The sequence below is a fragment of the Epinephelus lanceolatus genome, chromosome 3 (assembly GCF_041903045.1).
Source record: "Epinephelus lanceolatus isolate andai-2023 chromosome 3, ASM4190304v1, whole genome shotgun sequence".
In the NCBI taxonomy this organism is placed as follows: domain Eukaryota; kingdom Metazoa; phylum Chordata; class Actinopteri; order Perciformes; family Serranidae; genus Epinephelus; species Epinephelus lanceolatus.
Genome location: NC_135736.1, coordinates 19,022,030 through 19,046,744, shown reverse-complemented (window position 1 = coordinate 19,046,744; position 24,715 = coordinate 19,022,030). Strand labels below are relative to the sequence as shown.

The window sequence follows — 24,715 nt, the reverse complement described above, 5'->3', positions numbered from 1 at the left end:
CACCTCTCATACAAGAAATGCAGCACAAAGTTCTTTACAATAAGGGTCGTATAAGTACTGAGTGCTTCACATAAAACAGACAAGGCAATTCAATATAACAGGACATTTAAAACAGTTTAAAACATGGATTAACAGATTCATGAAATCATAGAGTTGTAAAACTATAAATCATAAAATCAAGTAATTTGTGATGATTTTAAGAGTTGCAGCAGCATGAAGGGTAAATAGAAAGTAAAAGCGTGACTCCTTTAGAGTGAACATGTTGATGATGATGATGATGATGATGATGACTGAACAAATTAACCCCTGCCTTATTTTATTGCCTTGGTATTCTTTATATGGCAGGTCAGACCGATGAGATCAAAAGTGAGGCATGTCATGACGCAAGCACACGCACACACTCGTTGTGGTTGTATTGTGAAACTTTCCACCGGAAGTCATCTTGTATAGTCTGAGAGGTTTGACAGAAATCGGGAGCTGTGAGCGCCAACAGCGGATCATCCAGCCTCGTTCAGTCCGACGCACTTCAGTCCGACGCAACAAGGGCGCGATTCCATCTAGAAAAGTGATTTATAGACACAGAGAAAGTAAAGTGAGCCTGGACAGAAACCTAACCGGACAAGAGAAAGGTTAAAAGTCCACTCTTTTTTTTATTCCTTTATTTGCATCCTCAGCGCCCTTGTTTTATTTGTCTCTACCTCTGGACACGGTGATGCGCGCTGGCTGTGCTCTCTGGACTGTACCTGCGGTGATGGGCCGGGCCGGGAGATGAGCAGCGGGCGGACTGGGGGAGCCAGGGGCGCACGAGGAGGTCTGGACGCATAGGTAAAAACTGGTTTTAGTGATGTTTGCTCTAGTCATCTTTACTCTATCCTATGTTTCTATTCTCTAGAAGGAGCAGGGTGTAGGTCTGCTCCAACTTTCTGATGTAACTCATATGAGAAGTTGACTCTTATTTTTCTTCTCCCTGCGGTCCAAACATTGTTTTATTCTGGAGGAGAGCGCAGCTTCAACTTTTGGAGGTGCTTCGTGTGTGTGGTGTGTGTGTGTGTGTGTGTGTGTGTGCGCGCGCGCTCTTTGGTTACGTGAGCGCGATCGTGTCATAGCGATGGAGGAACTAGAGAACTTTGATAAAATAATCCGTTTCTTCTTTCTGCTATCAACAGGTCAACAGGCGTACTCTAAATAAACAGCACACCAAGTTCACTGTGATCTTTATTCATTATATGCTTGCCCTCATCAGGTGATTCATAACTCATTACATACGATTCATAATGTCATACAGTGTGTATAATATAGCCTGCAGTATGCAGACCCACTGGTTATCCTGTCTCATTGTTGAGTTTCTCATTTACTGTCTCATTGTTTCTTTTAAATAATCTATTATACATACTTTTTCCCCTGCTTGTTAGTTGGACCAAGCCTCTGATTGTGAATGTGGCAAATAAACATAACTTGATTTGATCATTTTGCTTGCTGATGCGTAGTTGCAGCCGTTTGAGACATCAGATGAGGTGATAAGACAGACACAGCATGGATACTGTATTGCTTGTCACAGCCTGTTTACTCATGGTGAATGAGCGGCATATGATCACTTGAAATTAAATTATGAAAAGTCTGGAGTAAGATGAATATCTCCTCTTTTTGCCTGCTCTGTCTTTCTCTCTCGCCAGCAGGTTTTCATTTTCCTGCAACGCCATAAATACGCGGTTGCAGATGCTTGTTAATATTGCTGTACCACATTGGGTATTTTTGTGGCTCCACAAAGATGCGGGTTGTGTGATGTGGAGTGCAGCTGAAAGCTGGCTGCGTGATGATTTAGTTTGAATCTCATGTGATTGCTAAATGATTATTGTGTGATGATAACAAAACAGGCGCTGTTTTCATTTGAAATTGGACCGAATAATTTGTAATTTCAACAAACTTCATTTCCTTTCTGTAACCCCTGAATGTTGTTATCTCTGCGTAAAGACCTACCGGATTGTGCTGGGTAATCATCTAGAATAAGACATTATAACCTCTGACAGTTATTTTGCTGCCTTCATTTGACATCTGCACAGCCTAATGCAGCTGCAACCAGAGTCTCTGTAATATGCCTTTAGGGGCTGAGAGTGGCCCTGCAGTCATCAACTGTTAGTTTACAGTAGCCTATAGAGGCCACATTAGACATAAATCAATGTTGTATCCCTATATATGAGACTAATTGTGTGCATGTGGTGGTTGCTGTAATAAGGAAAATCCTATTGCATCAAGATCATAGAATTATTATTCTGTGATCACAGAGCTGCATCAGATACTCAATTAATCAATAAACTGATTGGCAGAAATTTAATTGCAACTTTTCTGATAATAATTTATTTTCAAGCCAAAGATGTCAAGTGTTTACTGGTCTTAACATTTGGACTGATGGTCAAATAAAACAAGCAATCTGAACACATCACCTGGGGCTGTGAGAAACAACTAATGAAGGCAACAATCAGCCGATTAATGAAACCTGGGTGAAAAGAGTTACTTGAAGCCCTCTGTGAAAACAAAATAGAAACTGTTAAACACATGCCCTCTGGCTTTCCGTTAGTTCAGGTGGTGTATTCAGGGTAGTCATATTTTTAATATGTGTATTTGTGCCTCGACACTTGCCTCACTGACAGGTTTCTCCTCAGACGAGTTCACCTTGACTCTCCTCCCGGGCCATTTGAAAATTGTTTTCTGCTTTAAAAGTGGATGAGAGGGGCTGATGTGATTGGCCATTAGTGAAACCTGTCCCATGAACAATTCATTTATCCTGTCTGTCTTGATTTCCAGTATGGCTCCACGATACGAGGAAAATATGCAATATGCCATACGGCTGTCAAATATTGCATTCACAGTATTACTTATGATAGATAAACAGAAAGTGTACTTTTTTTCTGTCAGTTTACCGCTAAAATACAATAAACTGTTTGCTGAATTACAAAACTTAAAAAGCTTATATCCAAAATTCTCTTGTTGAACAAATGATTACTGAACAGAACACAAAAGGCGCCAATAAAAACGAATGATAGTTACATTTTAAATTGCTTTTTTAACTAACACTTCCTCAGCTGACTCAGTGCGATGTGTTTATCGCAATATTGTCTGTAGCCCTGATTTCCACTTTTTTTTTTTTTTAAGGTTTGCAAAAACTGCTCCAACTTGGCTCTGTGCTTGTGTTTCCACCAGAGCCCTTCCTCTCCCTCTGCGTCCTTTCGCCCCCTTCTGCGTTTTCACTCTCCAAGTATAGCAAGTAATATCCTAAGTTGTCCTGCCTGAGGGCCGTGGTGGCCGTGGTTTCCTCAGACATCAGACCACTCTTTTGTAATGGTATGATGGCTGGAGATTTGATTTGCTTGGTCAGGATGGGTCGGCGCACATACAGGGAACATTTACTAAGGACAGATATTGATTCACAGACGTTGGTCTTCAAACATGAAAGCAGACCAAGTAAGCTAATGTCTTTTTTCCATTAACTTCGTCCTGACACGAACACTATTGTCAAAAAGCTTTGAGTTTTCACTGGCTTAACTTTTTTCCAATCAATACACAGACAAAGAAAGAGCGTTGTTTTTAAAACAAGACTGGGCAAGTCTCATTCAGCAGGACTGCAGACGGAGCCTGTGGGGGCCATTGTTGGAAGAAAGTGATTGCTTTGACCCCGTGACCTTTTGTCCATTAATATATTGGACTGTCTTTTACTTGTAGAAGACACTTCCTGCCCATTGAGACATTTTCAGAGCGTGACATAAAGTGAGACTTGAATCTATACACCGGCAGACTTCACACTGTTTAAGGTTACTACATGTGCTAGTAAGTGATGAAGTATCACACCCTGTTCCCTCCTGGCTCTTCTTGTATTGATTAAATGACAGTTTCAAGCTAAAATTTCAAAGGTCAACACACAATGGAGGCTGGCGCACATCAGCCTGTTGGGATATGCCATTGTCATATTTTCTAGGGTTGATGCTGTCAACTCTCTGGAGAGGCAGCAAGTTTTTCACACTTGCTCCCTGGAATAACACAACACTGTACCCTTATATCTTCCTTTTTCCTCTGTCTGCATGACGCATGTAATGTGTGTTATGGGCATCAGTGACACATGTTAAATGGTATGATGCTTGGGGATGCAGCCGGTGTGTCTCACTGATTTGGTCCTTGTTATTTTCTTAGTGAAAATGACAGCACAACGACACTATGTTTGAGACTTTTTTGATTGCAACCTTGTTGTTATTTCTTTGACTTAGAGATTGAGGCAATGGATAGAGCCAAGGAAGACGAACTGATTGGAGCCTGGTGAATGTCAGAGATTAGACAAGCACAACATGTCATTTTGTAATGCAGTAGAAATAAATGCCATAAGAGTTGGGAATTGATTCTTTTATAACACTGATACAGCAGAGCTTTGACCTAAATGCTCTAAATGCTATAGTGCTGATGTCAATGAAGATTTTCAGTCATCCAGGTCATGGTAATCGTAAGTGCTATATCGTAGGCAACTGGACTTGCTTGCGTTTCTTGAAGACGTTTCACCTCATCCAAGAAGCTTCATAGCCTGCAACTTCGTACCAGTCATTTAGAACTGAAGAAGTTTCTTGGATGAGAGGTGAAATGTCTTCAAGAAACGCAAGCAAGTCCAGTTGCCTACGATATAACACTTATGACTATCGTGCTGATGTTTAGCAGGTATGTATACCATGTTCAGCTTCTTAGATTAGTTCCTTAGCATGCTAACATTTGTTAATTGGCACTAATTAAGAAGTACAGGTGTGAGCATACACTGTATAAAAAAATGGACATAGCTGCTGTGTCAACCCGGTCTCACTCAGAGGTCATCGAAATCCGGCTTTTAGGCAGTGACTTGCGGCATCAGACACTGACAAAAAAAGCCGTCCTTTAACATCTGCATTAAACGTGCCTGGTCGCTGTTGTAGTTTAATGGTGCTCGGTGGCATCAGGGGGAAATGTGGCGGGATGAGAACAAAAGTTACGGCGGAAAAAATCTGAGTACGACGGGAGGGAGGGGTGGACTGGTCCAACAAACACCAACTTTCACCCGGGAGAGTGGTGTTTGTGTCCTGTAAGACTCTAAAGCCAAACCCTGTTATTTTTTCCTAAACCTAACCTTTGTTGCCTAACCCCAACCACATGCGTTTGTTTATGGAGGAAAAGAAACGTCAGTTTACAATGGTTGGTGTACTGACGTAGTGCATTTATTTTTAAAGAGACTGTATGTAAACAGTAAATTTCTTGTGAAAATGGAAGTGTATTTTGAAAGAAGACAATGCATGTAACAGGCAGAACTTGACACGGTGTCCCAGAACGTCAACAACCAACACACCCAGGGTACCTTCCACATTGTATGTGGATGTGAAAGATCCATGACCAAACGTCAATATGTGACAAGGTCGGAATGAGAATGTGTTGGCTGCGTCATCACCCATTGGTTCGAGGACTACCATTTTGAAGCCTTGGGTTCACCACTTTGGCCAATCACCATCTTGGGATATTAGAGCCAGAAGTGACCATATTTGGACAAGAGGATGACTCACAGACAACCTGTCATTCAAGGCCCACTCTTAATTATACGTAACTTTAAGCCTTAATAAAATTAAAACGGGTAAGTCATGAAAAAATGCACCCCCTGTACAATTGTCATGAATGTTGAAATTAGCCACAGAGACCAAAACCCTTTTTGTACCCGGCGGTAAACACGTTTGTTTTTTTTTTGTTTTTTTTGCTGTGAAGCTGAGAATTTTAACATGGAGGTCTATGGAAACTGACTGGAGCCACTCGTGCATTGGTTTCATTTTCAGCAGTAGAGGTTGCTCTGGAGTGTGAGTCTGACAGGAGTTTACTTTGCAGATATTTAGTCATAAACTCAAGCATCTGACACATTTTAACCTCATGATGGAGCTTGATAAGAACGTCAAACTATTCACCAAAGTAATTAAAATCAATCCTGAGGGGACCTTGAATGTCTGCACAAAATTTCATGGTAATCCATCCAATAGCTGTTGAGGTATTTCAGTCTGGGTCGTAATATCAGTGTCAGTTTATTGAAAGGAGTGTCTGATCACTAGCAGCACTGTGGATCAGTGGTTTTACCTCAAATCAGAAGGAAAACTGGGACAATTTGTCACACTTCCCGGCCAAATCACAGAAGCACATATTTTGTGTGCGGAACCTCTCAGCCGGAGAGAATTACACATACAAAACACTGCTGATAGTACAGCTTATGCTTTTACACACTCAGAGAGGAAGGGGGTTTATGTAAAAGCAAGTCTTGCATATTTCATGCACTGTATATTTTCTTTTGTAGACTCCTCTATTTGATCTCTCTGTTATTTATTCATTAGGGTGGGTCAAGGCACTGGGTGAGTGACTACACAAGGAACCTCACATTAGTCTTTCTCTGCTGTACACCACATTAGATCACTAAGATAATCAAATGCATGAACATACAGTCATTGTGCACGGATACATTCAGGGGCAGCTGCAAATGTTATTTATATATCTGCAAAGATACCCTCCCTGTTAGAGTAATTGCATCCAAAGTGCTGGGTCAGGCCCCCGAATCTTTGAATTTCCTCCCTTTTCACTGTTGATGTGAAACTCAACATGGACTAGAAGGAGTTTCTAAACTTCAACAGGGAGCTGGGAGGAAATCTGGGGAGTGCGTACATCATTTTACATTATTGCTTTCCTTTCTCAGAATTGATTTTGTGTGTGTGTGTGGAGTTGTTTTGTGAATTTTTATGCCTCTGTGCCAGAGGCATTATGTTTTCGGCTTGTCCGTCCGTAGGTATGTCCATCCATCCCGTTCTTGTGAATATCTCAAGAACACCTTGAGGGAGTGTTTTTTCCAAATTTGGCACACAAAGATGAACTGATTAGATTTTGGTGGTCAAAGGTCAAAGGTCGAGATCAATGTGACCTTGCATTCATCTCATATTCGTGAATGTGATATCTTAAGAACACCTGAAGGGAATGTCTTCAAATTTGGCATATACATTCACTTGGACTCAAAGATGACCTGATTAGATTTTGGTGGCCATAGGTCAAAGGTCAAAGGTCAGGGTCAGCGTGACCTCTCAAAACATATTTTTGGCTGTAACTCAAGAATTCATATGCTAATTATGACAAAACTTCATACAAATGTCTAATAAGATAAAATAATTAAGTAGTGACATTTTATATCCAAAAGGTCAAAGGTCAGCTTCACTGTGACATCATAACGTTCTGCATAAAACACTTTTTTTTTTGTTCGTAGTAAAAAAATCTCAGTCAGTTGACCCACTAGCTTTATTCCATTGTCTCTTTGTCATCAATGACAAAAACAAAGTGGTGTAAGAGCGTAGGGTGTGCCTCATCTGTGTGTGTGTGTTTTTTGTGCATGCGTGTTAAGACGGTCTGCTTTATAAACACAATTGTTTATTTAATCAACACTGACCCAGACTGGTTTCTGACGCATGCTGTGGTCACACACACATGTATCAACACACACAAACATATTCAGAGCACATTAGGAGCAAATTGCCCTTGCCTGGTTAAACAGAGACATTTTATGTGTCAGCAAAAATCATTATCTTTAATCTCTGATGCTGATGTCATCAATGTGAGATGCTAATTAATCCAGGGAATGACCGCAGGACAATGGGACACGAGGCTGCACTTCTTACAGAAGCTTTCAATTGCTGAGATTTCTCTATGGGTATGGTAGAGATGAGGCCACGTTCAGTTTCACGCTCTTAAATGAGTATAACAGGAAGGTGTTGTCATTGTGGCTGACGAAATGCAGTTAACGCAAACATTCACACATGCACACATGTGATAAAAAGATTATCACCATGTTTTCATACTAACATGGTGATAATCCCCGTTCAGGTGTTAGGAGAGAGGTAAAAACACAGATATGAATGCCTTCTGCAAAAACCTAGATTAAGTTAAGTGTTTTTTTGAGTCCAGTGCCAACATTTTTCAAATTCTCTCTTCTGTCTGCACGTGGCGACTACGCTGTGGTTAAACCAGCTCATCCAGCAGTTATGAGCAACATCATTTATTTGAATTCATGTTTCTCTCCACCTGATAAATACTAATCTAATATTCACTCTTTTTTAGCTCTTTGTTTGGTCTCTCCACCATAGACTGTATATAAAGATAGAAAACAAGTCTCCACTTACTCCCACTGTACAAAACTGAAGCCAAAATATCCTCATTACGGCCGCTGCCATCTTGTGCTGGTGATGTCATTTGAAGCCAGAGTCAAGTGATTTCTGTTGTATCTGGTTACAGCCTATACAACCATCCAACCAATCATGAGCAGCACCACTGATCATGTGCACACTAATTGGCAGGAATAGCTGTCAACCATGACGTTAAAGCCTCCTTTTATAGCATTAAATAAAAAATTAAAACTAAACTTATCAAAAAAAAACCAAAACAAAACATTTGAGCAAACAGCGGCATGATAAAAACTAAATTACAGAAACCAACTTTTGGGAAAAATGTGCTTGATACTTACTTACCCGCTAGGCAGTACTGACACTTTACTACATTTTACTTCCTAGTGCACTGTAACTTTTTCTCAAGCACAGGCACTTCTCACAAGCTGTTAGTCCTCTTCAGCCTTCTCCAAATCATATTAGTTGGGCAAGGCTTAGCTAACACAGTGCCCGCAGAATGCCAATGAGTCGACCACAGGGCATGCTCTTAAAATAATTGCAGTCAAGCCAGCTTTCACTCACATCAGTGTGACTAAATCAGCTAAAACTACCACTATAGTTTGCCCAACAAAACAGTCATCAAACGACAAAACATGTTTTACAGCAGTGGTTTTCAAACTTTTTATGCCTAATGCACGCCAAAGGCACAAGGCACACCTGTATCTAAAACTGTGCACAATAACTTCTATAACGTATTATTATTTCATTATACTGTCTACTGACAGCTTTTGTTTTTTCTCTTTTCTTTCAGTGGTAGGTTGCCATCGCTGGTGTTTTGTTGTAATTTACAATAAAGCGATCCATCGTCCCACTCACGGCTTTCTCTTTCCCTCACACTGGCTGCCAACCAGGGCTTTTGATGTGTCACACATTTGTAATTCCCATGCGTGAAGGTTGACAAATAGGTTGCCGGTGATGGTTTTTAAATTCAGTTAAATTACATTTTTTAGCAAGAGTTTGCCTCTTTATTAGGAAATTGGTAAACACAACATACTGATACAGTTAATTAAAAATTCATCCATAATTATTTGTATAGGCCCAATTTAACATTGAAATAATAATGTGGGGATATCACATAATCCCATGGCACACCTGGACCTGCATCCTGGCACACCAGTGTGCCGTGGTACACCATTTGAAAATCACTGTTTTACAGAACCAAGTTTACCAAGCCTACCTTAAAGACTGCTACTGCTGGACAAGCAAACAACAGAGACAAGCCATTCTCATGATGCCACCGATAAGCTTGTTGAAAGATGACAGCACCTAGTGACGAATATGAAATGCTCCCTCGTTTTCTAACAGAACTTACTGTATAATGACGAAAACTCTGTCTGTGTGTGTGTCAGTTCCACGTTTTTCTCCTCACTGACTTGGTCAATCCATGTGAAATTTGGCACAGTGGTAGAGGGTCATGGGAGGATGTGAATGAAGCAAAATCACATCAGTTGGCCAAAGGGGGGCGCTATAGCAACCGATTGAAATTGCAAACTTTGAATGGGCATATCTCATGCCCTGTATGTGGTAGAGACATGAAACTTTGCACAGAGATGCCTCTCCTCATGAGGAACAAATTTGCCTCAAGAACCCATAACTTCCAGTTATATAGATTGTCCGCTATTTTGAATTTTTTGAAAAACACTTAAAATCGATCTCTTCCTAGGAAGTTTGACCGATCTGCATGAAACTCTAACATAACATAATCTAGGGACCAATATCTAAAGTTCCCTCTTGGCAAAAGTTGGAAAACTTAATAAAAGTGAGCTTCTATAGACCACTTCAGAGTCGACGTCACGCTTACGTCACCGCAGTTACCTGGTGGCAGAAAAACACCGGAAATACTGTGTACATCAACGGAGGAAAACGGAGAGCTCATGGGGAAAATAAAGATAAAAGAAGAGGAAATGTTTTGTTGTGCTGTTGGGTGTCAGAAACGAAATGGTAAAAACTGCAAACTTAATTTTTACTGTATTCCGTCTTTGAAGACGCCCTTTGAGGCGAATAGGAGACGTTTATGGTTACGAGCTATTAAACGAACGGACTGGAATGATGAAACCATCCATAATTCTCGACTCTGCAGTGCCGATTTCATATCAGGTAAGATTTTCTCAACTGTTTATCATACACAAAGATGTCGTCAATAACGATAAATTAGTAACGGCAGCACTCATAAAACAGGCATCCTCAATAGGCTATACCATTGACTAAAGTTAGCAACATTAGTGTGTAACGCTAGCATGTAAACAAACTAAATTGCTCATAGACAGTTTAATTAATCCCTCAGGGGAAATTTCAATGTCACAGCAGCAATTTAAAATACACAAAATAGGAGCTGCTGCAACAGGCTGCCGTTCACACAGTGCCAGGAAGCTAGGCAGGTTATGATTGTTCTGTTTTCTGTTAACACAATGCCGCATTTTTTTGATGTTTTGGGGGTCATTTTGATTTCCTTTGAGGCCATTGCGTGCACGTCCCCAGTTCCAAGGTCGTATGTTGCCCATGTCTGAGGTCTGACTAGCAAGGTTACATTCAAAAACACTTACCCAGCCATACAACTGCTGTCAGTATATAGTTGTGTCCTTGTCGCTGGCTAGGCAGTACTTCGGTCCGTAGTGCACAAAAACCATCAGATAAATCTCGGTATTCAATATCTTGGACATTACCGCAAAGTACAAAATTATGATAAGCATCAAGGGATTAATATGCCTTGAGTTTTTCATGTGTATAAACGCTGGGTTTCTCCACAAGATATAAAAAAATGTCTGGCCACTGTAGCTTTGGCCATTTCATTGGGACCTGACAGAAAGTACAGGTCAGGAAACCTCACTCCGTTGCTAATTGTTAGCTTATTACAGTAAGCTAACCTGTCTTCGGTTGACAAACCTTTAAAATAATCCGAGGAGGCGTATGTATCTTCCATATTCCTTATGATTCTTGATTTTTGCGCACCCGCCTGTACTGTTGACAGTGGAACTGTCACAGTTTCTGCCACCAGTGAGGCCCCGCCCAACTCACTGTTTACCAACACCAGAATGGTCTATAAGGCAATGAATATTGCGGAGGGCGTGGCTCATCACATAAAGGTGTATAACATCTCAAGGGTTTCACTGATCACCACGCAACTTTGTAGGCATATGACCACACATAATCTGACGGGACCCCTCCATTATTGACCCAATCAAACAAAATGTTGATTTCCAGGCCTAACCGCCATATCGATTTTTCCTAAACTTGGTAGATATGTAGAACAGGATGCCTCAAGGTGACTGGAGAAATGTAACTCTAATTGGCAACTGGGTGGCGCTATAACAACAGAAAAATGCTTAAAAATGGCTAAAATGCAACCGATCGCTGTGGCTCCCCCTGTGGCCAAATGTTGTTGTTTTTTTTTCTAATTTTTGGTATGACTAAGTCATAGTATGGTATGCTGTACGTAATCACAGAAACTGTCAGTGTGTCATTCTGTCAGTCAGTCATTCTGTCTGTCCCACGTTTTTCTACTCGCTGACGGGGTCAATCTATGTGAAACTGCACATAGGCATTGAGGATTGCCATAGGTAGAAGGTGACAAAGCTACCAATGGGTATGGACTAGTCTGGGTGAATATGAAGCTTGATTTCTGCACCATATCTCACCTTAAATAAAAATCTAACAAACCACAGTCATTTTAGTGTGTCATCTCCACTTTAAGGTTCAGGCATAGGCTAATGGTGCTCATGCTTAATGAAAAGGTGAATTTTATTTGCAGGTTGGCGTTGTGATGGAGGAATGGAATTATCCAATATGCATCTCTCTAACTGTGCTGTTAAAAATGAGTATGCATAATGAAACTGTGTTGCAGCAGAGTGAAGCGAACAGCGTCACTATTACCTGCCTGTTATCTGAACTCCACGGTACAGTCACAATCATTAAACCCATGGAAGCTTGTTAACTCAGCTATAAAGAGCTCTTAAATAGAGAGTAATTTGAAATGTGACCCCGGCCTTTACCTTTTATAAATTCATACTGTGATGTTCATGAATGTGGCTGCAATGCCCCTCTGCGTGTTCATCGATGACTATCTGGATGAATCTCTAATCTTTATGCTGCTCTGTGAGTTTCTCTGAATGACAGTGAAATTGAAAACCATGTATCAGCCCATCACATTCATTTCGTACTGTCACTCTACCATCTCCCCTTTTCTCTCTCTGAATTTAAATCTCTTATCTCCCCCCTTTTACCCATTAATATTAATAATACTACCCTTAATACACTCTGTCTGATAAGGGAGTTTAACATACTTCCTTTGTTGTTCTGCTGTATGTCTTTTCTTCCACTCCTTCCCCTTCCCTTTTATTTCACTATCTCCTCACACTGTACATTAACTATCTCTGTATCTGCTACTACATCTCTTCCCCCTACGCTCCCCCATTCTCTCTACAATGCTCGCTCTCAAATCGAGTCTGAATCTCCCTATATTTTCTCACTCTCTTTCGTGAAGCGTAAAATTGAACCTCTCCTGCCTCTGCCCATCAGTGCATTGTATGTGTGTGTGTGTCTGTGTGTGATTAGCTCATTCATTCTTGCCAAGTCCTCACTCGCACCCTTGACTTTCATCTGACCCCCCCACTCCTACTTGGAAACTTCACAGTGGTAGAATGCACTGTTGAGCTATGTTTGAACAAATCGCTGTTCTGTCTACGCTTAAAGACAAATGATGTCTGATGAGCCTCATTAAAAATAAAACGTGAAGAAAGAGGAGAATGATAAATCAGAAAAACAGAAAAGGAAGAATATATCAGACAAGTGCTGGACAGGAAATATAGCCACCAGAAAAAAGGTTAATTCAATGTGACACTGGCTATAAAGTTTGTCAAGTACCAGATATCTTGAGTGATTTCTGCTAAAGCACCCCAGTTCTTTTAGTGTACGTAAAATACTTTCGTCACTCCAACTAACTGTCTGGTGGAATCAACATCATATTTGAAGAACGCCAGGTAACCTAGGCTGGCTGGCTCTGGAGATGTTAGTCCATCATTGTGGCTGTCCATCACTTTAATCCAGACTGAAATACACACAATACACACAGACATTCATAGTTCCCAGATGATGAGTAAGACTGACTTTGGCGGTCCCTCTGACTTTTCCTTTTGGTGCCACCATCAGACATTTTTGTTTAATAAGTGAAACATGAAATTTGGATGCAGACATGAATGCCCTCTTTTTTCTTTTGTATCTCCTTTTCCCACCGTAAACATTAAAACTTGCTTAATATCAGCATGTTAGCATTGTCATGAGCACGTTAGCACACTGGCGTTAATGTTTAGTACTGCTGTGACGAAGCATGGCTGTTGACAAGTATTTCTTTTATGCTATACCAGATTGGGGATACAGTATGACCTAGAGTTTACTAGATTTAGTGTCACATTTAGCAGATCACAATGTAGAAAATGTGGAAGAAGTTAGAAAACTGAATCAGTTTCACACTGGTGATGTGAATGAAGCACTACCTACATGTACATGAAACAAATGTTAAAGTATTTGGATTTCTAAATCAGGGTTCAACGCTAAGGTTTTTTTTCACTTGCCCGGTCGGGCAAGTTGGTCAGAGATCTACTTGCCCGAAGTCAGTTTTTACTTGCCCTATAAAAATTGTTTAATTTAAGCGGCTATCAAATAACAAAGACTGCAGTTATTTTTATGTTATGTAATCTTTATCCACACTGTATTTATTAATTAAAACAACATATGTCATGTGTTGTAGCTTAATTCCTACACAAAAATGACAGTGTCAGGGCTTAAAGTGAAAAATTTGTCAGTCGTTCTCAGTCTATAATTTTGCGCCCTACTTGAGCCATGCCCACCTCTATTTATTTTTCACCCCTCTCTCCAGTTGTGCTGTATTAACACCGGGTTTAATATATTTTGCTTCCATCTCTCTGCCCTGCTCTACTCTACTTCAACGCTACTTAGCTCTCTCTCTACTCTACCAGTAGACTACCACATCCACCTGTTGCACAAAACGCACACAGCAGTGTTTCCCCTAGGATGGAGCTGTAGCAGCGGAGGTGAAGCACACGCATGAAAAATAATTTTCACATGTGTGTAACTTTTTTGTATGCTTGCAAAGCCCAGCCTGCTGGGATGTTTCTATATATCTACTATCTATCTCTTTAGGACTAAGTACATACAGTACATGTGTGCACAGTAATGAGCAGGTGAAATGTCTGTCTAGCTTACATATGAGGTGTCTCAAGATTTAGGAACATACAATTTTATTGAATATAATAAAAGTAAAAAGTCACATGACATGCTTCTGTTTTGTGCTATGACCTATTTAAGTGCTGGAAGTTGTTATTTACGTGACAACGCCTGAACGCAACACAAGCTTAGCATGAGTGCCGTGCTACGCGCATAACAGCAGTCTGTTGGTTATTTACACACTGTCCATTTCAATAACTTTGTCAGCTGACAAACTGCACCGGGCTCGGGATCAGGTTTGGTCAGGAAAATGCGGCCCAAGCCGCTCTAGCGTGCTCACCTGTGTGTGTGGCAGAACTCCGCCGTGTGCAATACAGAGAGCAGAGGAGAATTGTTAATGTGTGACCATGTAGAGACAGAAATAACACGATGGCATAACACCATAAATAGTATATTGTTATGTTATTATATGAAGCGTCCGTTGCGCAAAATAATATCAATGGGGGCTGTGGGCAGGACATCGTTACACAGCATGTGCCTGTGACTTCAGGCAGAGAGACCGCTGCATCAGAGCCAAAGGAGCACGTTTTAAAATACATTTATTTTATCAATTAGTTATTAACTTTTACTATTTTTAGCAACTTGCCTGATCGGGCAAGTGAGTTGTTAGTTTACGTGCCCGACCGTGAGTTTTACTTGCCCCGGGCAATCGGGCAGTCCTTACTGTTGAGCCCTGTAAATGTAAATGAACAGCACCATGACAAGATATAGAATGATATTAAGTGGCTGAAGAGATACCAAGTTTCCAATGCTCTGATAGAACATCACTTATGGCTGCACTCTGCTGAACTGTACTCTCAAATTTATTAAAGACAAAAAGGAGAAAATCTCCCAACAGGATGTTGGATCAACCAGTCAGCTTGCTTGCTTGAAATCTGGGAGGTCTGTGGTTACTTATAACTCCCTTCACTGCATACGTTCACAAAGATGTTTACTTGTGTCTCTGTAGGTGCAATGTGGGCAATGAGAGAATTGCCAACAGTGTTACCAACTTTTTTCCAACAAAAGTAGAAGTAGAAGCATTTTCAAACTTACCTATATTGGATTCAGCAGAAAAATCCTTGACCAAATGTTTGCTTTCTTGTGCTTTCTATCCAGAGAATGTGTGTCAACATAACGCTGTGCAGGAGAGAGTTGGAGAGACTTGGTGTTGTTGGCAGAGTAGCCATGGACTGCAATTAACCTGAGCAGCATGGATGGGAATGAATTGTACTTATCGTTTTTTGATGGTCTGAATAAGTTCCTAGATTTGTTAGTGGTCGTTTTTTTAGGAATAAAGTTGGAAAAGTCACTAAATCTTGGGAGAAGGCCCCAGAAAATCCGAACAAAAGATAGCCAAAAGGGTGAGAAAAAAAATGAAAATGTTGTGCACACATGCCCACAGCAATCTTACTATATAATGATGAAAACTCTGTCTGTGTGTCTGTCTGTGTGTCTATTCCACGTTTTTCTCCTCACTGACTTGGTCAATCCATGTGAAATTTGGCACAGTGGTAGAGGGTCATGGAAGGATGCGAATGAAGCAATATTACATCAGTTGGCCAAAGGGGGGCGCTATAGCAACCGATTGAAATTGCAAACTTTGAATGGGCATATCTCATGCCCCGTATGTGGTAGAGACATGAAACTTTGCACAGAGATGCCTCTCCTCACGAGGAACACATTTGCCTCAAGAACCCATAACTTCTGGTGATACAGATTTTCCGGCATTTTGATTTTTTGGAAAAACACTTCAAATGGATCTCTTCCTAGGTAGTTTGACCGATCTGCATGAAACTCGGTGAACATAATCTAGGGACCAATATCTAAAGTTCCCTCTTGGCCAAAGTTGGAAAACTTACTAAAACTGAGCTTCTATAAGGCAATGAATATTGCGGAGGGCGTGGCTCATCACATAAAGGTGTATAACATCTCAAGGGTTTCACTGATCACCACACAACTTTGTAGGCATATGACCACACATAATCTGAGGGGACCCCTCCATTATTGACCCCATCAAACAAAATGGGGGCGCTAGAGAGCTAATTTCTTATCTAGGCCTAACCGCCATATTGATTTTTCCCAAACTTGGTAGATATGTAGAACAGGACGCCTCAAGGTGACTGGAGAAATTTAACTCTAATTGGCAACTGGGTGGCGCTATAACAATAGAAAAATGCTTAAAAATGGCTAAAATGCAACCGATCACCGTGGCTCCCCCTGTGGCCGAATGTTTGTTGTTTTTTTTTATTTTTGGTATGACTAAGTCATGGTATGGTATGCTGTACATAATCACAGAAACTGTCAGTCAGTCATTCTGTCAGTCAGTCATTCTGTCTGTCCCACATTTTTCTACTCACTGATGTGGTCAATCTATGTCAAACTGCACATAGGCATTGAGGATTGGCATAGGTAGAAGGTGACAAAGCTACCAATGGGTATGGACTAGTTTCCTTATAATCTGAAAAAACTCTGTGTAGCAATTGCTAAGCAAAATAGTTGTGATTATACTTCCATAAGCCCACTCTAGTTGTGTTTGATCAGTGTTACACAGGAATTTTCACAATTTTCTATTGCCTCTATTGACGTGTGTGTGCACTGGCATGCTCTCATTTTTCAGGTGCTCCGCTCTCCTTAATGCCATTTGATTTATAACTTTTTTTTAGACCATAGAGATCCAGGGGAGTGCCGTGTACAATTTATAATGTTTTTGAATGAACTACTCCTTTTTGGCCTAGAGTGGCTTTGAAAAAGTTGAATTTAAGGGGAGAGAAAGTGTTTTCCTGCTCTAAATGTGTGAGGGAAAGCGGGAGTACAGAAAGATTTTCCCACAGCACTGTAGGTTTTTACTAAGTGCAGCAAATGGGCCAAAGACATGCTGGGAGCAAAGCAAAGTGAAGCTGGCGAGCAGTCCGCTGCTTCTGAGCTGATCCATTATACATGAAGCGCTAATATATAATGTGATCTACTGTACACAGCTGGCAGGGAAGACAGAGAAAAAGGAGGGAGGCAGAGAGAGAGGGAGGAGGGAGAAACGAGGAAGTAATATAGATGGAGTTTGTCTGTCTGATGAGTCAAACGAGACATTTTGACACCATCAACACAGATCTGCCATCGCTGCTGTTTTCTTACATGGATGAATCCCAACTGATGGACTCGCTACTCCACTGACTCATTAATTATTGTACATAAATGGACAGTAAAAACTGAAGGATGAAATAACTCACTGCTGGATGCTTATTTTAAAAACCCGTGTGGGCACATAAATGTTTTTTTAGCTAACCCTATCTCTCAGATGCACACACACGACAACAATTTAAAGAATGACAGACATTACTGAGGACACGTCCAGGCTTGTCTGCGCTGAGATCACACTGGCAGACCAGTGATGTCCTTCTAGGCTTTACTGAATGAGGTTTTGTCTGGCTTGTGTGCACGTCCATGCATACTGCATGCCTGTGTGTGTGTGTGTGTGTGTGTGTGTGTGTGCTGTTATGTAGAAGACAGTCGTGCTTGTAGAGATAGTATTTATAATCAGACAGGTGAACATTTACCCTCTAGGATATCACTTACCCCTCTTTGTCTTTCACCAACTCCCAACTAATGTTTTAGTCATGCTGCCCGTCTGTCGTCATGACTCCAGTTGTTGGGACAACCATTAGCCTATCCTATATAGCTCTCTACGGGACAGCAGAACGGTATGTTGGCAGTGACAAATTAATGGTGAATTAATAAGTTAAAAAGTGAGTGAGTTTGACAACAACTTTTAGCACACTCAGCTGTTTTCAGTACAACAGGGAATTCAGAAAAACAACCAGGGATATGCTTTCTGCTGAGGAGCCAACAATGAAGCAAAATTTCCTCAACTTACAGAAAGTAGAAAATACAGTGACAACGGTAAACACAAACAGGAACCAAGACAATTGCATATTCAGCAGTTGGAAGTGATCCCTTTTATCAGTAGGACTCTAGGAATGGCAATACTTGTTTGCCCAGCAGTTGGTCCACACTTAAGTATCTCAACAGCTATTGTGTGGTTTACGATGAAATTTTGTACAGTCATGTTCCTCAGAGGATGAGTCCTGAAATGGGAATTAGGAATGGGGGGTAGAGGTGTGCCATGTCATCTCGTTTGCGATAATACTAGTATAGTTTTTAAAAGCGTATGAAAAATTCATATCATGATATTTTCAATATTTCAACTTGTTGACATTGATGTCATACTGTTTCCCACTGCAACAACAAGCATGGCTGAAAGCGCAACTATTACTGTCTCCAGGGTGGTTCCAAAAAGAGGAGCAGCTTCAGCAATGTGGAATAAACTGTGGCGTCATTAGGCCTGGGCATCCAAAATGTTTTTTTAAACAGCCCCGGACTTCTCAGACTCTTTTAACAAGTTACAGCACAGAGGGAACTCATTCAGCGGCTCCTCTGGCAGCAGCACAGCATCTCTCTTCCTCCGGGAGTTGGTGTCGTTTTGTCATAAACCTCTGGTAAAGTAAACCTATGTGCTTGACAAAAAAAACTACATGCAGTATATGACTATATGTCTCTGATGCATGTTTTTTGATTATTCAGTGACTAAAGCCAGGCTCAAATTCAGCTTTAAAATCCTGACCGATTTTGATATCGAGTTGCATCATGCATATAAGGAGAAACTCCACCGATAATTTTTTGGCTTCATGCACCACGGAGCAACTTTCAAAGAATTTATCAGGGCCCCACCTCCAATGCTGAATCCAATTGTCTTTATACAGTACAGGCCAAAAGTTTGGACACACCTTCTCATTCAATGCGTTTTCTTTATTTTCATGACTATTTACATTGTAGATTCTCACTGAAGGCATCAAAACTATGAATGAACACATGTGGAGTTATGTACTTAACAAAAAAAGGTGAAATAACTGAAAACATGTTTTATATTCTAGTTTCTTCAAAATAGCCACCCTTTGCTCTGATTACTGCTTTGCACACTCTTGGCATTCTCTCCATGAGCTTCAAGAGGTAGTCACCTGAAATGGTTTCCACTTCACAGGTGTGCCTTATCAGGGTTAATTAGTGGAATTTCTTGCTTTATCAATGGGGTTGGGACCATCAGTTGTGCTGTGCAGAAGTCAGGTTAATACACAGCCGACAGCCCTATTGGACAACTGTTAAAATTCATATTATGGCAAGAACCAATCAGCTAACTAAAGAAAAACGAGTGGCCATCATTACTTTAAGAAATGAAGGTCAGTCAGTCCGGAAAATTGCAAAAACTTTAAATGTGTCCCCAAGTGGAGTCGCAAAAACCATCAAGCGCTACAAGGAAACTGGCACACATGAGGACCGACCCAGGAAAGGAAGACCAAGAGTCACCTCTGCTTCTGAGGATAAGTTCATCCGAGTCACCAGCCTCAGAAATCGCAAGTTAACAGCAGCTCAGATCAGAGACCAGATGAATGCCACACAGAGTTCTAGCAGCAGACCCATCTCTAGAACAACTGTTAAGAGGAGACTGCGCCAATCAGGCCTTCATGGTCAAATAGCTGCTAGGAAACCACTGCTAAGGAGAGGCAACAAGCAGAAGAGATTTGTTTGGGCCAAGAAACACAAGGAATGGACATTAGACCAGTGGAAATCTGTGCTTTGGTCTGATGAGTCCAAATTTGAGATCTTTGGTTCCAACCGCCGTGTCTTTGTGAGACGCAGAAAAGGTGAACGGATGGATTCCACATGCCTGGTTCCCACTGTGAAGCATGGAGGAGGAGGTGTGATGGTGTGGGGGTGTTTTGCTGGTGACACTGTTGGGGATTTATTCAAAATTGAAGGCACACTGAACCAGCATGGCTACTACAGCATCCTGCAGCGACATGCCATCCCATCCGGTTTGCGTTTAGTTGGACGATCATTTATTTTTCAACAGGACAATGACCCCAAACACACCTCCAGGCTGTGTAAGGGCTATTTGACCAAGAAGGAGAGTGATGGAGTGCTGCGGCAGATGACCTGGCCTCCACAGTCACCGGACCTGAACCCAATCCAGATGGTTTGGGGTGAGCTGGACCGCAGAGTGAAGGCAAAGGGGCCAACAAGTGCTAAACACCTCTGGGAACTCCTTCAAGACTGTTGGAAAACCATTTCAGGTGACTACCTCTTGAAGCTCATGGAGAGAATGCCAAGAGTGTGCAAAGCAGTAATCAGAGCAAAGGGTGGCTATTTTGAAGAAACTAGAATATAAAACATGTTTTCAGTTATTTCACCTTTTTTTGTTAAGTACATAACTCCACATGTGTTCATTCATAGTTTTGATGCCTTCAGTGAGAATCTATAATGTAAATAGTCATGAAAATAAAGAAAACGCATTGAATGAGAAGGTGTGTCCAAACTTTTGGCCTGTACTGTACATCCATGGACATGGTGCGACAACTTGCTGTAATGTTAACTATGCTCTGCAGGGGGAAAAACAAAAGCAGAAAGCTGAATGGGAAAATGATTGGGGAGTTGCGGTCAACATGGGCTGTCGATACTTCAGCAAGAACTGGAGGTTAGATTTTATCTGTCAGTTTTAATATCTGACATCAGTTGTAGATGAGCTAACGTTAGCCTCAAGGGCTAAAATGTTTACAGTCGCTTGGCAACACTGTAAGCTGCTCTTTATTGAGGTAATCATAACAGTAATCATTCAGATTTTCCTAAATATCAAACATGTTTAAAACCATTGGGATGGCCCCAATGACCCTGTAAGCATTTCAAGAGGTTTAAGCCTGGATCTGTAAACCTCTCACATTACCAAATAATCTAGGCTGAATGTAAAACATGAGGACAAGATAATTTTGGGGTTGACAGTACATCCAGCCAATTTTTTCTTCTGTAAAAAGAAACACATTTTATTGTGCGTCACAACATATAAACCTCAGAAAACCATAATGTCAGTGAGCTAACTTGAAGTGCACAGGAATAAAATGTATGTTGGTGATAAATTTAGCATTTAGGACTTTTTGATGATTCTTATGTGTGTGACAAATGGAAATCATGTGACATATTAGGTCACAGATGTCAAATGAGTTACATGGCAAAACAAATGAAAGTTAGAAAAAAATATTTCAGGTTCCATGGACTATTATTTGCCATCCAGAATGTACTGGTGTCGCTCTGCAAGACTGACAGGATGTGTCTCTCGCACGTACCTGATCAGGCGTAATTATGTCCCCGGATAATTTCACCATTTTCCATTCATTTATGTGGTGAGCATCTGATTGAACATGGGGGCTAATTAATGCAACCTGTCATCAGAGCAGGGACGCTGATTCATTCAGCAAACAGTGTGACAGTGAGGGGATTGAACGCAGGGTTTGCACAGTCAGGTCTGTGACAGTACACACAGTTTGGATGAATAATTCCACAGTTCTGGACTATAGAGCTATGGATATCTAAACTGGGTGACCACACACAGCTCTGTAGTATTATTACATTGATATGTCTGTAGTTCATGTTTCATTTTTGATTAGATGGAATTGAACGTCAGCTACACTTGCACGTTTATCATGTTTTTTTTTTTAATAAAAAAATTCAAACAAAAGCTCACATCAGTAACATGAGATGGAAGTTATTCAGGTACTATGATTAACATAATTCAAATAAAAAAAAAAATCAAAGTTGACTGGTCTGGAGAAGTATTACTGCAACATGAAAAAAGTTTAACAAAGCCTTTTGTGGCTATAGCCGGAGCTTTGCACAATCTGCACAGTTGATGTTGGCTGAGTCAGCATCAGTTTGGGCTGAAGACAAAAAGTAATGAAAATACTTTTGGATTGTGGAGTGAAAAAATGACCTCTGCAGCCTGCTCCTCATCTCTGTTTGAGGCTAGCGACTACATTAACTGCCACTAGCATAACACGGTGCCATGCCATTGTTCTGACAGCTCATGACACCTGAGACCCAATACTCCAATTGGACCAAAAGGTTGTTTCTCTGACTGCATGTTATCCTAAAAACAAACAGGCAAATCTCTGAAAGGCTGTTTGTCAGAAAATAGGCAACACACAATCCTACGATGGCAAAGTATATTCTATGTATCCATCCATCAATCCATCCAATTTCAACCACTTATCTGAAGTTGGGTCATGGGGCCAGCAGGCTCAGTAAAGTGCTTCAGACTCCTGGGGATCTCAGGGTGTTCCCAGGCCGGGCAAGATATGTATTCCCTCCAGCGTGTCATGGGTCTGCCCTGGGGCCTCCTACCAGTTGGCATGAAACACCTCTAACAGGAGGTGCCCACTAAGTATCCTGATCAAATGCCCGAACCACATCAACCACATCAACTCCGAGCTCCCTCCAGATGTCCGAGCACCTTACCCTATCTCTAAGGCTGAGCCCAGCCACCCTTCAGAGGAAACTCATTTCGGCCACTTGTATTAGCAACCTCATTCTTTCGGTCATTACCTTAAGCTCATGACCATAGGTGAGGGTTGGAATGTAGATCGATTGGTAAATCAAAAGCTTGGCCTTCCAGCTTAGCTCTCTCTTCACCACAAAGGTCTGGCAGATCACTGCAGACTCTGCACCAAACCGCCGATCCATCTCACGCTCCATTCTGCCCTCACTCGTGAACAAGACCCTGAGATACTTGAACTGCCTCACTTGGGGCAGTAGCTCACTCCCAACCCAGAGGTGGCAGTCCACCATTCTCTAGCAGAGAATATTATTTATTTATTTATTTTAAATATCTGGGGCTTCAGATTTATGAGCCTCAGAATAATGGGCAGTCCCTCATAACAAAACTGACTCTATGACCAAACTATTGGTGGACGAGTTGCATTGTGGGTAATGTGAGCACCAGGTTTTGACAAGGAGGAAGAAAAAAAAGATATCTCTGGTTATGCTGCATCAGTTTTGTTCCTTCTTTTAAACTGTTCATTGCAGAACAGAGACCAGATCTGATCGTTGCTGTTTAATTTCTTAACTGAGTATTTGTGCAATACATCAAAGTCTCACAACTGCATTAATGGTAGTCGACTGTGAGTTATAATTTAAGTTGTCCTGACAGGATCTGGGCTTGTTTAGTAATCCTGATGGTTTCCAGGATTAGTCAGCTGCGGTCAAACAAGAACAGGGAGCTGGAAAAAGGAAGGGCCAATATTAGTTAGAGGAAGAGGATTATATTTGGTATCTGCTGTATGTGGGGATCGAGTGTAGAGGAATGTGGCATGGATGACAGGGTGGAATACAGTATTTTAATACACCTTTTAGAAGTGTCTGCTGAATACCTAAAATGTAATTCTAATGACCTTTCTGCCAAAAGCTCGGTCTGTAGCGAGCAGTCAAGGAGAGCAACACACAGAACAGCAAAGATATTGATCCTTGAATAACAGCATCTAATTACAAACCCAAATCCCTCTTAAGGTCTATTGTGGACTGCTCATGTTGGTTTTACCTTCTCGGTCACATCCTAGAGAACAATCACACCCAGATCAGCTGAACTATCAGTCTGACCATCATCATGAACATCAGTGTGTAAAGTGCCTGCCAAGCCCTGATCAATATGCTGTAGACTCTAAGCAGAGTGGATTAAGAAGCTGTTTAAGATCTCCAAGGGCCTCCGCATGTTTGACCTTACAGGGTCCCAGTGCCACCATACATTCACCTCTACTGTCACTACAACTGCCACAAATTGAGCATAGCATTAGATCAGTCAGGACACGATGTCAAGCTCAGCTCACATCCCAGGGTCATCAGCTGATCTCAAACAGCCAATCAACTGATGGAGCAGCTGATTGATGGAAGGGGGTCAGCTGATAGATCACATGATTCCTTTCTATGCAACCAGTTGGCGAATCTCATTCAAGGCGCCCTATTTAAACTGCTCTGGCCTGTCTACTGTTGCTGCTTCCTCTGCAAGCTGCTTCACAACCTGCCTCCACCCCAGCTCCTCCTTTTCATGCTGTGTCTGACTTATCAGAGTCATTTCTGTTTGTCATTGGTGCTGCTCTGTTCTGTTCCCAGGGATCTTTGCTGCTGCTCTCTCTGCCTTAGGCTTTCCATGTAGGCACATGGAGGGGCAGGAGGTTTGCACTCACTGCCTTAGGCTTTTCTCATTTGCATGTGGAAGGGCAGAGAGGTGTGTTCTCTCCGCCTTATGCTTTCAACATAGGCACGTGGGAGAGGCTTTCTGTGTAGGCCCCATAAAAGACAGAGGCCCCAGAACAGAGCCATACCGCCAAATATAATACTGCAAATGGAAATAAAGTTTTCTTTGCAAAAGTGTTCCTGACTGAACATTA

General features: G+C 41.4%; 1 protein-coding gene across 1 annotated transcript in view; it reads left to right on the top strand.

Moving 5' to 3' along the window:
• Positions 1 to 491: 491 nt before the first annotated feature.
• Positions 492 to 24,715, top strand: part of gcgrb (glucagon receptor b) — a 76,353-nt gene continuing 52,129 nt past the window's right edge. Inside the window, exon 1 of the mRNA XM_033623263.2 lies at positions 492 to 825. The gene's annotated coding sequence lies outside the window, so the exon portion shown is untranslated. The remainder of the gene's footprint in view (positions 826 to 24,715) is intronic.